The 17,057-nt window shown below is 37.1% G+C and overlaps 2 long non-coding RNA genes across 4 annotated transcripts; one reads left to right on the top strand and one right to left on the bottom strand.

Annotated features, from left to right (window-relative positions):
• Positions 1-1,873: 1,873 nt before the first annotated feature.
• LOC125782647 (uncharacterized) lies at positions 1,874-9,423 on the top strand. Of its 2 annotated transcripts, XR_007425368.1 has the most exons (8): positions 1,874-2,320; positions 4,085-4,441; positions 4,520-4,585; positions 6,499-6,560; positions 7,286-7,383; positions 8,353-8,448; positions 8,549-8,619; positions 8,855-9,423. It is a non-coding gene; the product is annotated as an uncharacterized LOC125782647 (long non-coding RNA). The 2 variants fall into 2 exon arrangements; XR_007425367.1 differs by lacking the exons at positions 1,874-2,320; positions 4,085-4,441 and having other exon boundaries at positions 4,448-4,585.
• Positions 9,424-14,654: 5,231 nt separating this feature from the next.
• On the bottom strand, positions 14,655-16,497 carry LOC125782588 (uncharacterized). Of its 2 annotated transcripts, XR_007425310.1 has the most exons (4): positions 16,125-16,497; positions 15,630-15,725; positions 15,459-15,529; positions 14,655-15,223 (listed from the first exon to the last, which is right to left on the bottom strand). It is a non-coding gene; the product is annotated as an uncharacterized LOC125782588 (long non-coding RNA). The 2 variants fall into 2 exon arrangements; XR_007425309.1 differs by having other exon boundaries at positions 15,630-16,497.
• Between the last annotated feature and the right edge of the window lie 560 nt (positions 16,498-17,057).

The raw sequence follows: 17,057 nt of genomic DNA, 5'->3' as shown, positions 1-17,057 counted from the left end.
TTACATAAAAACAATTGTGCATTATGGATTGGTATGCCATGTTGCCAGTTCATTTTAAAGTATAAAATCAGCTTGGGCCAGGCTAATTCCAGGTTTTTTTTAAAGTAGAAGACTAGTACTCTTCAGATCATGTGTATTTGGTCTGGCCCAAGATGAAAAAGTCCTTCAAAATCACACTAGAACATCAGCTTTACATAAAAACAATTGTGCATTATGGATTGGTATGCCATGTTGCCAGTTCATTTTAAAGTATAAAATCAGCTTGGGCCAGGCTACTTCCAGGTTTTCCTTAAAGAAGAAGACTAGTACTCTTCAGATCGTCCTATGTCACAGGTTGGGATGCTTTACCTAATTATGTAATCTTATTTGAATCTAGATTTTCTGCTTATGGTTTGGGATCCAATAGTTAATAATGTTTGTTGCCGTGTCTTTTCCCTCACCTGGAAAGCAGGCACTCTACAGAAATCCCATAAAAGTAAGCTTAACAATTAAGAAAAGAAAATAAAACTGAAAAGTCTGTAGAAGGCAATTATTTTAGCTGAATTATTGATTTAAACAGATTTTTATGTAACAATGTTACAATTTGCTGTATTTAGGAAACTGCCATATTTCTGGACACAAAGCATCCCGATCATTACAGAGTTTACAATCTCTGCAGTAAGTTAGATCATGAAAAACCTGGAAAAGTCAAGGAACTTGAAAATAGTCATTTTCAGGCCTGGATAAGTTTTGGAAAAAAAACCAAAAAAAAAACAAAGTCAAAGTCAAATTTACTCTTTGTGATCTTTGTGTTTCCATTTATTGACTCTGTTTATCGACTCCGTTTATCGACTCTGTTTATTGACTGAGAAAAGCTATTTAAAAAATAATTTGATAACTTGATTGGAGTTTCAGATGGAATATAACTGTAAATTCACAGAGAAAAATCTAGGTGTTTAGGCTACAGTGGCCAAAAAATTGAATTTTCGCCTGTTTTGAGGGTCCCTCTATTCAGCTTTGAATATTTTTTTAACTGTACACTGTACCCTGGTGATCAATGGCTCATATGAAAGTAGATACTTGGGGTCCAAAAATGGACCCATTGGTTTTCAGTATTTGGTAAATTAAATAACCTATTATTGATGATACATCAATACATCAATAAAAAATTAAAATCGCCTATTGTTTTCACATACAAATCATCATATCTTTAAAGAACATGATGGTATCAAACTAATTCTGCTTATACAGGTGCACTAACTACTTGTCCATGAGCAGCCAAAATTTTATTTATCTACCTATAAGCCTATAACTTTTATTAAAGTTTAACCAAAGTGTGCCAAAAACGTCTCCAAGTGTCCCAAAATGTGTCCAAATGGCACAAAGTTCCCCAATGGCCAAAAACTTCTGTATACAGCCACAAATCTCTGTAAATGACTCAAAAGTAAAAAGAAAACTAATATATATACATAATATCATATATATACATAAATATATATATACATAATATACATAAGTATATATATATATATATATATATACATATATATATTTATATATATATATGTATATATATATATATATATATATATATATATATATATATATATATATATACATATATATACATATGGCCGAATCAATAGTGTTACACTGATGAGTTAATGTACAATTGCTCCCCAGAATCACTCAAACAGCTCCAGCAAAACTTCTGATAAGTGTAAAGTTTTGTTCGTTGAACGCTCCACGAAGCGCTTTGCTTCCAAATAACAGTGAACGCACCTCAAAACAACACACCGTCTGCATCCGCTCTCCCTCTGGGTCAGGAACCTCCTTATTTACTGCTGATTCGCCTAAACTCGTTGATTGACAGCCTTCCAGACCAATGATATAACGCCTCGAACCGCTGCGTAAAGGCGGAGCTAAGCTGAAACACAGAACCATAGGCGGAGACGGGAGCGCATACGCACGGCTGTATCTCTGGCTCTGATTGGTCTATTTTGACACACAATGGCTCGTTTGAAAGCTGAAAGTGTCTACAATTGGACGAAACGGCTGTCAGTCAAAGTCAATGGAGCTTTTCGAATTTCCCGCTGTGTTTTTTTCGACGCTGAATAAATTATGTGCGCTTTTCTAACGCTAAGTCCTAACGCTCTGAGTCTGATTACAAAAAAACAAAGCGCACTGGATTATAATACTCTGATGGATTTTGAAGAGGACATCTGTGGCTAAATGGAAAGCTGTATACTACTTTTATTTCTCAACCCTGATGGATTAAATTTCGATGGGGAAGTTCAGGATTTAAATGCTCCAGGGAAAAATAGCGTTTTTTTCATCTTGGGTGAGTAAGCTGTTTAACATGTATAAAGCGGTTTTATTCGGGTTTAAACTGTATTTTGTAGTTGCTGTAGGTGTTTATGATTTTTTAAGGTGATAAAAGTTAAAGTTAAGTTAATTGTTTTGGTTCTGTAGTGAGAGCTCTGTGTGAGGCGCCTCTTTGTGTGTGCTCCAGCGTGTATCACCCCTCCCCCCTCTACCCCTCCTCCCGTCTCACTGCCTGCACTCACACACACACCGCTGCACAGACACACAGTGAAGGCTGTCCCCCGTCATATCAGAGCGTTTTTACGGCAATAACATTGTTTATTTGTTTACAATTAATCAAAATGTCCGCCGAGTCGATTTCCATTCCGCCGGCGGAATGGCCACTAGGGGGACTGCGGAAAGGGGTTAAGCTCTTGCTCTCTTCCACTCTTTGGGAAGCATATTGGTTATATATGCAAGTAAATTACCAGTAATGGTGACAAGAAGGCAACATTTAAACAGATGCATTTAAAAGCTGTTAAAAAAATAAAGAATCTACACAATATAGACACAACCTAAACATATTCCCTGACAGCCAGATATATGCCAAATTAGTTAAAAATTGATTCTGTTCAAAGTTTTAAACAGAAGATTCTATATCATGTTTGATGAAAGTGTGAAATACTGTTTACAGGTTAAACATTAGAAATGTTTATCAGTGTTTAAAATGGGCCTGAGCTGATTAATACATCAGTGCAGAGTGAAGTAATTTAGCCCTACATTATGGAGCGCTCAGAATTTGACACATTTTATTATTGAAGATTGTGTCTTAGCATTGCTTAAATAAATGTTTTTTTTTAATTATTTAAATATATTTAATGTAAATATAGGCCTACTATAATCAGTTTTGATATACATTCTTGTCTACTCTGATGTTTTAAACACGCTATGGTCATTAAAATGTGCTGCGAAAGCATAGAAAAGGCACAGAAAATAATTTAAATTTATAGGTTAACACTATTTGTAATCTACATGTGTATACATATTTTACCCTTGTTTTCTTTTTTTCCAGAGGGAATTATAAAATAAGCTAAAGACTTTCATGTTTACTACAACTTAATTATTAATCATGTACCAGTGTTTTATAGCAAATGTAACCAAAAAATGTCCCACATTATATGTCCCAGGTTATCATTTTTTGCATTGTCAGCGATACCAGACGCACATTCACACACACAATGGAAACATGAACAGCTAGACGTGCTAATGAAACGTAAAATACTACTGCTTTTACTACTGTTGATGTTTGGTGCAGCCATCTTGCGTTCTGAACTTGTGGGTTTATTCCAGTTGAAATGTTCTACTTAGAACTTGGAAATTTCCAGTTCTGAATTCCTACTTCAGATGGAATGCAGTATAAGGATTCACATTAGAGCTCGACCCAACCTGCCCCATACACTGTCATTTTGAGCCAAAGCCCGAATTAAACCTGGCCTTTTTTGAGTAAGTAGAGCATTAAAACCGAGCTTTTAAAAAACATTTTCGTTCTGTTTAGAATGAGTGAAGAATGAATAAGACCTATTATTTAAGAAAAATATTATTAATTATTAGGAACAGATCTCCAAAAGATTATAACATGAACAATGCAAACAATGATCCAAAGGCCTAAACATTGGGCTACAACAATGTCTGAATGACTTTCCTCTAATCTAGTATAATATAACATGGTTTAAGAAAAGAAAATAAATTCTTTTATAATTTTATTTATATTTTTTTCCCATTTTCTCCCCAATTTACACAGCCAACCCACTCGTTAGGACTCCCCCTATCACTAGTAATGCCCCAACACACCAGGAGGATGAAGACTAGCACACTCTTTCTCCGATACATGTGAAGTCAGTCACCGCTTCTTTTCGAGCTGCTGCTGATGCAGCATTGCCAAGGAGCCAGCACATTTGGAGGAAAGCGCAGCGGCAGGTGAAGTGCGTAATATGGACAGTGTGCACTTTGCACTTGTGCAACTTTTTTTTAAAAACAGTTTGATTTGTTTCTGCTATATTTTGATTCATAGCTTTATATAAAATGAAAATAACTTATAACTATATTATTTTCTTTAGCCCGAGGTACCTGAGGAAAGTGGTGGGAAATCTCGAGCCAGGTCAGACCTTGGGTTGGGTTTGGGCAGAGAACCTAAGCTCTTATTCACATATTGAACTTTGTGTTATTGTGTTCTCAGTGACATGTTGAACTACACTGCCAGTTTGAGGGAATGTCATTGCCATCCACTGCAAAGGAGGCAAAGGTGATGCTGAAGTTTTCACTGATTTAAAGACATCATCAATGTTTTCTATATGTATTTGATTTGATTTTTAGGTTAACCCATCACCATAGTTGTTCAGCTGAATGTCTAAAGCCATATCCAAACTGGATTCACTTATTCATTTTAGCTGAGGAGGTTTTTTTTTTTTCTTCCTTCATGGCACGGATATGTCAGGGTGTAGCAAATCTCAGGTGCATGCTTTATACAGCAGTCAAATTCAGAAGGTGAACCACATGACTCCTCAGAGGTGCAGAGCTTCTCTCAGCTTAAGGCAAGTGATTGTGTAGCATAGCCTGTTGCCTACATACAGCTCTGAAAAAAATAGAGACCACTTAAAAATGATCAATTTCTTTGATTTTACCAATTTTTACCAAATTGAATATAATCAAGAGGAAGATGGATGATCACAAGCCATCAAACAACAAACAAAGCTGAACTGCATCTTTTTTTGGTATTTCAGCTGTTTATAATTTTCTGCAAATAAATGCTCTAAATTAAAATATTTTTATTTGGAATTTGGGAGAAATGTTGTCCATAGTTTATAAAATAAAACAGCAATATTCATTTTACTTAAACATATACCTATAAATTGCAAAATCTGAGAAACTTGATTCAGAAACTAAAGTGGTCTCTTTCTTTTTTTCCAGAGCTGTTTGTTATGAACATGTTACTGTATTTCTGTATTTATTGTAAGTTGGTTATAATATTCTTATCACATGTTTTTGATGAGGAATGCAATACGTAAAATGATTAGCTGCTCCCACCTGAGTCATTTAAGCAAAGAATACTGTATTTTCCTGATGTCATGAAGAAAAAATGCATTACTCCATAGATAAAGCTAATCGCTTCACAATAGGGTTTATGTTGGGTGTCTGAAGTTTGCTCTGCAGCTTAACTCCGTGGGTGATCCAGCCAAAATCTGCTGGACACTCAATATGCAGTCACTTCTAACTGCAGTTAGTTGTCTCAAATAGATTTGCTTACGAATTGACTTGACTTGAATTGTGTGACCAATATTTTACTCTCCATAAAAGCAGAAAAAGGTTTGTTGCATAGCTACAGTTTGTACTTCTGTACTTTTTATAGAGAAGTGTTACACGGGGGGTCATAAACCTGAAGAAACCTAAAGCAATTCTGTTTGAGAGAGTTGTTTTAGGCAGGTGTGTAAGACTTTAGGTATACAGTTCACACATGACTGTCCTGGTGACTGCAACAATCAGGGGAAACAGTGAGGAAACTAAAACTAGCAAAAGATTTTGATTAATTTTACTGTCTTTCTGTTTTTATTGTCTCTCCATCTCTGCTACAAATGAAAGGCTTAATCTCTGTTTGGGAAACCAAACCATGGACACAGAACACAGTTAATTAAATGGAATTCAATGTTAAAGATACAGTACTAATAATATTCACTGCTGAAATGGTTTCCACTTCCTGCTAAGGTGCTGCTACATGGCTACTGTGTTGTGTTCCTAGCTGATTTCTGTGCAGTTGTATTCCAGATGGTTGCTAGGGTCTTTAAGGTGGTTGTCGAGTGGTTACTCTGGTAACCCGTTTAACAATGAGCCAAATATATTTTGTACCAAATATAGATGTAGAATGTTGTACAATTTTAAGATCTTTTAATAATCGCATGAGGTTTAGTAAATTTCGACAGTAGACGCTGTATTTTATTTTTCATATTGTACACTGTTTATGCTTATGCCCGGCTGTCCTCTTCTTCTTACGTATGTAGTCTCATAGACGGCAGGGGTGCCAGACTAAAGAAACAAACACACAATGGCTGACCAGCTGAATTTAAGTTCAAAGAAAATGTGTTTGTAATGTAATATTTGATAAGGGCCCTTGAGCATTTCGAATCAAGTCAGCTTGAGAACTGTTTTTTTCTGTTGCAACAGGGCGCACGGGTACGATGGTGTGTACATGGTTGATTGACAGCGTTTAGTTTGAGAGTGCGCAGGTACTGTATTTCTCCTGAGGGTGGGGTGAATGTGTCTGTATATATTCAGTGTGTCAGAACTGCTCCTTTAGTTTCTGCTGTGCTCAGTTGAAGACTGAGACCAAGTAGTTAAACATACAGCTCTGGGGAAAAAAATGGTTTTCATGCATCTTTGCATGTTCTCCTCCACCAGTCTTACACACTGCTTTTGGATAAGTTTATGCCATTCCTGGTGCAAAAATTCAAGCAGTTCAGTTTGGTTTGATGGCTTGAGATTATCCATCTTCCTCTTGATTATATTCCAGAGATTTTCAATGAGATTTTTAAGTGTTTTTTTTTTTCCAGAGCTGTATGTCTGCACTCTCCTACAAAAGTATTGAAACACTGAGGCCAATTGATTTTTTTTCTTCTGCTCTAGTGAAAACATTTTGGTGTAACAAAAATATAATTTAAAGATGAATATTGAAGACAAATTGGTAAGTTCGGACAAAAGCTGAATTGTTGACCTTTTGTCTCCTATTCATCTTTTAATGTCAAACCCAATTTGTTTTCAGTCTAAAGCAGAAATAAAGAAATGAGACTGACTTATCAAGTACTTTTGGGGGGCAGTGTATGTTTAGGGGCTGTTTCCTGTGTAGTTCCAATTAAAATCTGCTGTCAGTCTGCTCCTTTCAGAGTGACTGCACTGTTATGTATATTGGTTATGTAATTTAATGCTCCTGGGCATTGCTGTGTTTGTTGTGCAGGTGTGGGAAAGGGCAATGGCAGTGATCTGAAGGTGCGGATCATAGTGAAAAGAGAGCAGGTGTTCCAGTGTGTCTGTGCCACGCAGACGAACTGTAGGGTAAGCTAACTTTTAAAGGTTTTCTACAGTATAAAACTGTATTTACTTCCTCATAGTCAAATGACAAGAGTAGTTTCAGTACAAAAAAGTGAAAAACTGTGAACCTTAAACACAGTGGTTTCCTAATTAAAACCAGAGCTATATGGCATATCCAGAACAGACATGTGAAGTGGGCTAATCCCACAACCCCTAAATGATTTAGTAGTTTAGGGTGATTTCACACCTACTTTTTTTATTTGTCAAAATAAACTGTTCATATTTACGTGTAGTGCTGTTTGTTTGGACATGGATGAGTACAGTAATCACAACTGCAATGAGACTGCTGAGAACTGTTGGTCTGAACTCTGAATTGGTTGGTTTGTGATGTGAACATGATCTGACCTTGATCCAACCCATCTGTCAAGCATACTCTGTCAGTTTTAAGATGTGGAGTCAGTCAAATGAACACATGCCACCTCTGCTGTTGTTCCATGTTAAACTGCACAGAAATCTGTTTACTTTCTTGCTCCCAGCCAAGACAGCTCTGACCAACAACCAAAGAGATTACAAAGATTGTTGTGACTCATTTTGGTGAGCTTGAATTTTATCCTCTGTTAAAACAACAAACCATGAGGGAAATGCTCCAAGAGAATCAATTAATTACCTGACTTGGACCAGAGCAAACAAACTATAGTGTGAAAAAACAGCCTTACATACACTATTAAAAGATTTTGTACATACATACACTAGTGAAAGCGTTTGTGAATCGGTATCATCTTAACCCCAAATCATATTTTAAATTTGTACTAAAGAACAACTTTTAAATATTCAATAAGCTCATAATATTGAACCTTTAAAGACAGTAGCAGCCCACTAAAAACATAAATCACATATTGTAATTGTTGGGAAAGGTCTTTCAGATGTTTGTCTTATGTTCCTTTGTGTTTATTTTACTGTTCGCTCACATACTGTGTTCTCATATTTTACCAGCTGTTCCCAGATACTGAAAACAATGCCGTGGTGATCAGCTTTCAGGAAGGGCCAGTGGTTTGTGGTGATGTTAAGGTCATGTTTGAATCCAGGGCTGTAAGTTCCCAATCTATTGTAACGTAAGAATGATTTTATGGACATCGTTTTTTCCAGTTGTTTGGCAAAATGTTTTTTCTCTATTGTTCTCTATGCCCAGGGTCTTCCAAAGGGGTATGAGGACTATCCTTTCTATTTCTGGTTCAACACTTCATTTGTAGAGAACAACAGGTGAGGTTTTTGCTGTCCATTGTCCTCAGAAGCAGACACTGGCTTTGTTTACCTACCAGACCACTCTGGTTTTAGATTTTATATATAAAAATGCCAGGCCACTTAATTCATTAATTAGAATATTTTGATATTTTGTCCCCTCTCAGTTTAGTAACATTACTGCTTTCAATGTAAAACGAAAAATCATATGGACTGCTGCTTGAATGCAATCTATAATGCTTTGGTCCCAAAACAGGCTCTATCTGTCAAGGGAGGAACTGGACAACCCACGTAAGTCCAAAACCTGGGACATCTACAAGGAGGACTTTGGTGTGACCGTGTCTTTCAGTGACCCTGCACTTATGTAGCAGACGACACTTGCTTGTGTATCTCAACTAAAACCCTTAAGCCCTGCACAAGGTCTAAATCTTTGCTCTAATGTAGGTTTTCACACACTTATAAAAGGTGAGTGATGTTTAGGGATTGGATTCGGGTATATTGTGCCCCTAAAGCTATAGCTATAGCTATATAACCTCAACTTTATGTCCATCCCCCATCTTCACTGTAAGAGCTTTTTACTGAGCCGTGCATACACCACAATATTATGCATTTGTTTGTCAAATGTTTTTTTGTCTTTAAATGAAGACAAATGTTTGTGTCAGTTTAGCATATTAAGCCTCCAAAATGTAAATCTTACTCTTTAAGCTTGAGTGTACATCAAATAAAGCAATAGAGGCTGCCACTGTGAAATGGTCAATGGTTATGTGTGCAGAAACATGTTTTTGTAGTACACATGTATTGAAATAAATACTAATGTCTCTGTAACACTTGTCTGTCACTTTTTTGAATTAACAACTGATCTGGGTTGCTGAATTTCTGCAATTGTTTTTAAGGATAGATCTGAGTGACTTGTTTTTTTAGAAGTAAAAAGTCTGGTCTTACAGGTGGGCATGCAACTCTAAACTCTTTAGAATCAGCAGTTTTAGAGGTGACCTTTTTCAGAAGCGCTGTCAGTGCCATTCTCATATAAAAGGCTTAAAATCAAATCTCAAATGTGCAGCTTATAATAGTAAATAAAATAATGTACTATGTAATTGTGTAGAACACAAACTGTATAAACACAAACTTTAATTCTAGAATTGATATACACTATCTGCTGCTGTCAGTACAAATGGATGGCTGGATCAAAAATCAGAGGGAAAATATTAAACTGGGGATTCACAAAAATGCTTTTTCTTAAGTTTATACTTAACTTAAGAGGTCTGTTTTGGTTATTTTTCTTAATGTTTATTTTGTACCAAAAATTCCAAAAATGGAATAATAATATATATACCTTTATGATACACTCACATTTCAGTGCTTGGTTTGACTCTGTTTTTTTATTTTCCTAATGTTTTCTTAAGCCTTCACATCAGTGTCTCAGCACTGGCATTCAGAGCCCCTTATTCACCATCGTACTCCATTGGACATTTCAGGGACAACAGCCTTTTTTGCCCAATTATAAACACTCTTCTTGTAAAAGTTATCCAGACATAGGTTAAAAAAAAAAAAAAAAAAAAAACAGTTGAACTATAAAGTATTGAAAGACTAGGATACTAAAAGCCAGTAATGTTAGCCCTGCTAAGACGTCCCTTTGCTGATCAATAGCTGGTTAACAAGATAGCCTCGCAGTATACTGTATGTTTTTTTTTACTGCCCTTGAGCTTTTATTTTTTTTTATTTGTACTGCAGTAGAAATGTGTTTTTAGAAACTTGGCTTTATTTGTCTCACTATCTTTATATATCAGTTGCTTTAAACATTATAATGTTAAGCATAATTTTATTTATAAATTTAAATATAACAAAACATAAATGTTGTTTTAATAAACGTTAGCAATAAATAATCTCAAAATAACACATCTAAAATACAGCAGACTAATAGTTTAAACCATTAAACCCAGCCTTTCATTGAGCTGAGAGAAAAATAAGTGTGCTGTTCAATTTCCAACGTTAAGAAATGGGTTAGACAAGCTATACTAATGCACCGTCCATCATCAGCAGTTCAGCTGTGACTTTTGGAAGAAACCAAAGTCAATGGAAACGAGGGGGGGGGGGGGGGGCTTGAGGGTGTCTGAGATTTAATATAACAATATTATTTTAATATAACTGTTCATAGTTAATTAAAATACTTACTCTGAATTACATAAGAGTTCTAGTAAAATATAAAATAAAATAAAAAATATATATAAACATTTCGGGCACCGTAGCCCCCACACCTAGTTTTGAATGGTCGTGTCTCCCCTGATTCAGTCAGTAACAGCAAGACGGTCGCCCTTTTCTTCGGGATCTCAGGGAGTTTGCAGGAGGTGTAATTTATGGGGAACAATCATTAATGTTGGGTTAAATAATCTAGTGTTTTTTCACTCTGGTGCTGCAGGTCCGCTGCGCTGCTCTTATTGTGTTTCCCCTTTACTCTGTTTTCATTAAAAGCCCCTCAGTCTTAAAACAGCGGCAGTAAAACAGGCGGAGCGGTGGGCCTTCAGCAGCAGTAGTGATAACCCTGCTGGATTAGAGTGAAGCAGCGCGAAGGGAGCTCTTTCAGTCCCGGTGAGTAATTTAGCTAGCTGGCTGTTTAAGCTCTCGGTGAAGCGCGGTCTTATTATAATACTAAACTACAGCGTGGTGAGACTATTTAAACTGAAGCGTGTTAATGGCGAATAACGCTGTAAGATAGCTATGGTGCAAACCGAGCTACGGTGGAGCTGGCTAAGCTAATTAGCTCAGCCAGCTAAGCTAACCTGGCTAAGCTAATTAGCTTAGCCAGCTCCACCGTAGCTCGCTAGCCTTAGCTTCAGTTAGCCCGATTACCTGCAGCAGCTGCTCGTTCAGAAAAAAAAAAAACACAACCAGCGCTGTTTAAGAGCTGCTCTACGAGCTTCTCTCCCAGCATAGGGTGTGTTTTTCTCAATCAGCAGCTGCTTTTAAACCACGCTGTAGTTTAGTAATAAGATCGCGCTTCACCGAGAGCTGAAACAGCCAGTTAAATTACCTAACAGGACTGAAAGAGCTCCTATCGGTTCTCCGGTCTAATTCGGTCTAAATAAACCAAAACACCTTTCACAAAAAACGAAAATAAGAATAAAAAAAAAAAAAAATGAAAAAATAAATAAATAATAAATAAAATAATAATAATAAAATAAGGGGGGGGCGCAGTCTGCGCATGCGCCAGATTTTGCGGCCGCGCGTGCGCAATAGACCGACTTTTTTGCGGTCTTCTGCGCATGCGCGGCCGCAAAATCTGGCGCATGCGCAGTGGACCGATTTTTTGCGGTCTTCTGCGCATGCGCCAGATTTTGCGGCCGCGCATGCGCAGAAGACCGCAAAAAATCGGTCCACTGCGCATGCGCAGAAGACCGCAAAAAATCGGTCTTCTGCGCATGCGCGGCCGCAAAATCTGGCGCATGCGCAGTAGACCGATTTTTTGCGGTCTTCTGCGCATGCGCCAGATTTTGCGGCCGCGCATGCGCAGAAGACCGATTTTTTGTGGTCTTCTGCGCATGCGCGGCCGCAAAATCTGGCGCATGCGCAGTGGACCGATTTTTTGCGGTCTTCTGCGCATGCGCCAGATTTTGCGGCCGCGCATGCGCAGAAGACCGCAAAAAAAGTCGGTCTATTGCGCACGCGCGGCCGCAAAATCTGGCGCATGCGCAGACTGCGCCCCCACCTTATTTTATTATTATTATTTTATTTATTATTTATTTATTTTTTCATTTTTTTTTTTTTTTTATTCTTATTTTCGTTTTTTGTGAAAGGTGTTTTGGTTTATTTAGACCGAATTAGACCGGAGAACCGATAGGAGCTCTTTCAGTCCTGTTAGGTAATTTAACTGGCTGTTTCAGCTCTCGGTGAAGCGCGATCTTATTACTAAACTACAGCGTGGTTTAAAAGCAGCTGCTGATTGAGAAAAACACACCCTATGCTGGGAGAGAAGCTCGTAGAGCAGCTCTTAAACAGCGCTGGTTGTGTTTTTTTTTTTCTGAACGAGCAGCTGCTGCAGGTAATCGGGCTAACTGAAGCTAAGGCTAGCGAGCTACGGTGGAGCTGGCTAAGCTAATTAGCTTAGCCAGGTTAGCTTAGCTGGCTGAGCTAATTAGCTTAGCCAGCTCCACCGTAGCTCGGTTTGCACCATAGCTATCTTACAGCGTTATTCGCCATTAACACGCTTCAGTTTAAATAGTCTCACCACGCTGTAGTTTAGTATTATAATAAGACCGCGCTTCACCGAGAGCTTAAACAGCCAGCTAGCTAAATTACTCACCGGGACTGAAAGAGCTCCCTTCGCGCTGCTTCACTCTAATCCAGCAGGGTTATCACTACTGCTGCTGAAGGCCCACCGCTCCGCCTGTTTTACTGCCGCTGTTTTAAGACTGAGGGGCTTTTAATGAAAACAGAGTAAAGGGGAAACACAATAAGAGCAGCGCAGCGGACCTGCAGCACCAGAGTGAAAAAACACTAGATTATTTAACCCAACAATAATGATTGTTCCCCATAAATTACACCTCCTGCAAACTCCCTGAGATCCCGAAGAAAAGGGCGACCGTCTTGCTGTTACTGACTGAATCAGGGGAGACACGACCATTCAAAACTAGGTGTGGGGGCTACGGTGCCCGAAATGTTTATATATATTTTTTATTTTATTTTATATTTCACTAGAACTCTTATGTAATTCAGAGTAAGTATTTTAATTAACTATGAACAGTTATATTAAAATAATATTGTTATATTAAATCTCAGACACCCTCAAGCCCCCCCCCCCCCCTCGTTTCCATTGACTTTGGTTTCTTCCAAAAGTCACAGCTGAACTGCTGATGATGGACGGTGCATTAGTATAGCTTGTCTAACCCATTTCTTAACGTTGGAAATTGAACAGCACACTTATTTTTCTCTCAGCTCAATGAAAGGCTGGGTTTAATGGTTTAAACTATTAGTCTGCTGTATTTTAGATGTGTTATTTTGAGATTATTTATTGCTAACGTTTATTAAAACAACATTTATGTTTTGTTATATTTAAATTTATAAATAAAATTATGCTTAACATTATAATGTTTAAAGCAACTGATATATAAAGATAGTGAGACAAATAAAGCCAAGTTTCTAAAAACACATTTCTACTGCAGTACAAATAAAAAAAAATAAAAGCTCAAGGGCAGTAAAAAAAAACATACAGTATACTGCGAGGCTATCTTGTTAACCAGCTATTGATCAGCAAAGGGACGTCTTAGCAGGGCTAACATTACTGGCTTTTAGTATCCTAGTCTTTCAATACTTTATAGTTCAACTGTTTTTTTTTTTTTTTTTTTTTTAACCTATGTCTGGATAACTTTTACAAGAAGAGTGTTTATAATTGGGCAAAAAAGGCTGTTGTCCCTGAAATGTCCAATGGAGTACGATGGTGAATAAGGGGCTCTGAATGCCAGTGCTGAGACACTGATGTGAAGGCTTAAGAAAACATTAGGAAAATAAAAAAACAGAGTCAAACCAAGCACTGAAATGTGAGTGTATCATAAAGGTATATATATTATTATTCCATTTTTGGAATTTTTGGTACAAAATAAACATTAAGAAAAATAACCAAAACAGACCTCTTAAGTTAAGTATAAACTTAAGAAAAAGCATTTTTGTGAATCCCCAGTTTAATATTTTCCCTCTGATTTTTGATCCAGCCATCCATTTGTACTGACAGCAGCAGATAGTGTATATCAATTCTAGAATTAAAGTTTGTGTTTATACAGTTTGTGTTCTACACAATTACATAGTACATTATTTTATTTACTATTATAAGCTGCACATTTGAGATTTGATTTTAAGCCTTTTATATGAGAATGGCACTGACAGCGCTTCTGAAAAAGGTCACCTCTAAAACTGCTGATTCTAAAGAGTTTAGAGTTGCATGCCCACCTGTAAGACCAGACTTTTTACTTCTAAAAAAACAAGTCACTCAGATCTATCCTTAAAAACAATTGCAGAAATTCAGCAACCCAGATCAGTTGTTAATTCAAAAAAGTGACAGACAAGTGTTACAGAGACATTAGTATTTATTTCAATACATGTGTACTACAAAAACATGTTTCTGCACACATAACCATTGACCATTTCACAGTGGCAGCCTCTATTGCTTTATTTGATGTACACTCAAGCTTAAAGAGTAAGATTTACATTTTGGAGGCTTAATATGCTAAACTGACACAAACATTTGTCTTCATTTAAAGACAAAAAAACATTTGACAAACAAATGCATAATATTGTGGTGTATGCACGGCTCAGTAAAAAGCTCTTACAGTGAAGATGGGGGATGGACATAAAGTTGAGGTTATATAGCTATAGCTATAGCTTTAGGGGCACAATATACCCGAATCCAATCCCTAAACATCACTCACCTTTTATAAGTGTGTGAAAACCTACATTAGAGCAAAGATTTAGACCTTGTGCAGGGCTTAAGGGTTTTAGTTGAGATACACAAGCAAGTGTCGTCTGCTACATAAGTGCAGGGTCACTGAAAGACACGGTCACACCAAAGTCCTCCTTGTAGATGTCCCAGGTTTTGGACTTACGTGGGTTGTCCAGTTCCTCCCTTGACAGATAGAGCCTGTTTTGGGACCAAAGCATTATAGATTGCATTCAAGCAGCAGTCCATATGATTTTTCGTTTTACATTGAAAGCAGTAATGTTACTAAACTGAGAGGGGACAAAATATCAAAATATTCTAATTAATGAATTAAGTGGCCTGGCATTTTTATATATAAAATCTAAAACCAGAGTGGTCTGGTAGGTAAACAAAGCCAGTGTCTGCTTCTGAGGACAATGGACAGCAAAAACCTCACCTGTTGTTCTCTACAAATGAAGTGTTGAACCAGAAATAGAAAGGATAGTCCTCATACCCCTTTGGAAGACCCTGGGCATAGAGAACAATAGAGAAAAAACATTTTGCCAAACAACTGGAAAAAACGATGTCCATAAAATCATTCTTACGTTACAATAGATTGGGAACTTACAGCCCTGGATTCAAACATGACCTTAACATCACCACAAACCACTGGCCCTTCCTGAAAGCTGATCACCACGGCATTGTTTTCAGTATCTGGGAACAGCTGGTAAAATATGAGAACACAGTATGTGAGCGAACAGTAAAATAAACACAAAGGAACATAAGACAAACATCTGAAAGACCTTTCCCAACAATTACAATATGTGATTTATGTTTTTAGTGGGCTGCTACTGTCTTTAAAGGTTCAATATTATGAGCTTATTGAATATTTAAAAGTTGTTCTTTAGTACAAATTTAAAATATGATTTGGGGTTAAGATGATACCGATTCACAAACGCTTTCACTAGTGTATGTATGTACAAAATCTTTTAATAGTGTATGTAAGGCTGTTTTTTCACACTATAGTTTGTTTGCTCTGGTCCAAGTCAGGTAATTAATTGATTCTCTTGGAGCATTTCCCTCATGGTTTGTTGTTTTAACAGAGGATAAAATTCAAGCTCACCAAAATGAGTCACAACAATCTTTGTAATCTCTTTGGTTGTTGGTCAGAGCTGTCTTGGCTGGGAGCAAGAAAGTAAACAGATTTCTGTGCAGTTTAACATGGAACAACAGCAGAGGTGGCATGTGTTCATTTGACTGACTCCACATCTTAAAACTGACAGAGTATGCTTGACAGATGGGTTGGATCAAGGTCAGAACATGTTCACATCACAAACCAACCAATTCAGAGTTCAGACCAACAGTTCTCAGCAGTCTCATTGCAGTTGTGATTACTGTACTCATCCATGTCCAAACAAACAGCACTACACGTAAATATGAACAGTTTATTTTGACAAATAAAAAAAGTAGGTGTGAAATCACCCTAAACTACTAAATCATTTTAGCACCTTCAGATCACTGCCATTGCCCTTTCCCACACCTGCACAACAAACACAGCAATGCCCAGGAGCATTAAATTACATAACCAATATACATAACAGTGCAGTCACTCTGAAAGGAGCAGACTGACTGCAGATTTTAATTGGAACTACACAGGAAACAGCCCCTAAACATACACTGCCCCCCAAAAGTACTTGATAAGTCAGTCTCATTTCTTTATTTCTGCTTTAGACTGAAAACAAATTGGGTTTGACATTAAAAGATGAATAGGAGACAAAAGGTCAACAATTCAGCTTTTGTCCGAACTTACCAATTTGTCTTCAATATTCATCTTTAAATTATATTTTTGTTACACCAAAATGTTTTCACTAGAGCAGAAGAAAAAAAATCAATTGGCCTCAGTGTTTCAATACTTTTGTAGGAGAGTGCAGACATACAGCTCTGGAAAAAAAAACACTTAAAAATCTCATTGAAAACCTCTGGAATATAATCAAGAGGAAGATGGATAATCTCAAGCCATCAAACCAAACTGAACTGCTTGAATTTTTGCACCAGG

This window comes from Astyanax mexicanus, chromosome 18 (assembly GCF_023375975.1).
Source record: "Astyanax mexicanus isolate ESR-SI-001 chromosome 18, AstMex3_surface, whole genome shotgun sequence".
In the NCBI taxonomy this organism is placed as follows: domain Eukaryota; kingdom Metazoa; phylum Chordata; class Actinopteri; order Characiformes; family Acestrorhamphidae; genus Astyanax; species Astyanax mexicanus.
Note: the sequence above shows the minus strand (reverse complement) of the source record. Positions and strands in the feature narration are given on the sequence as shown.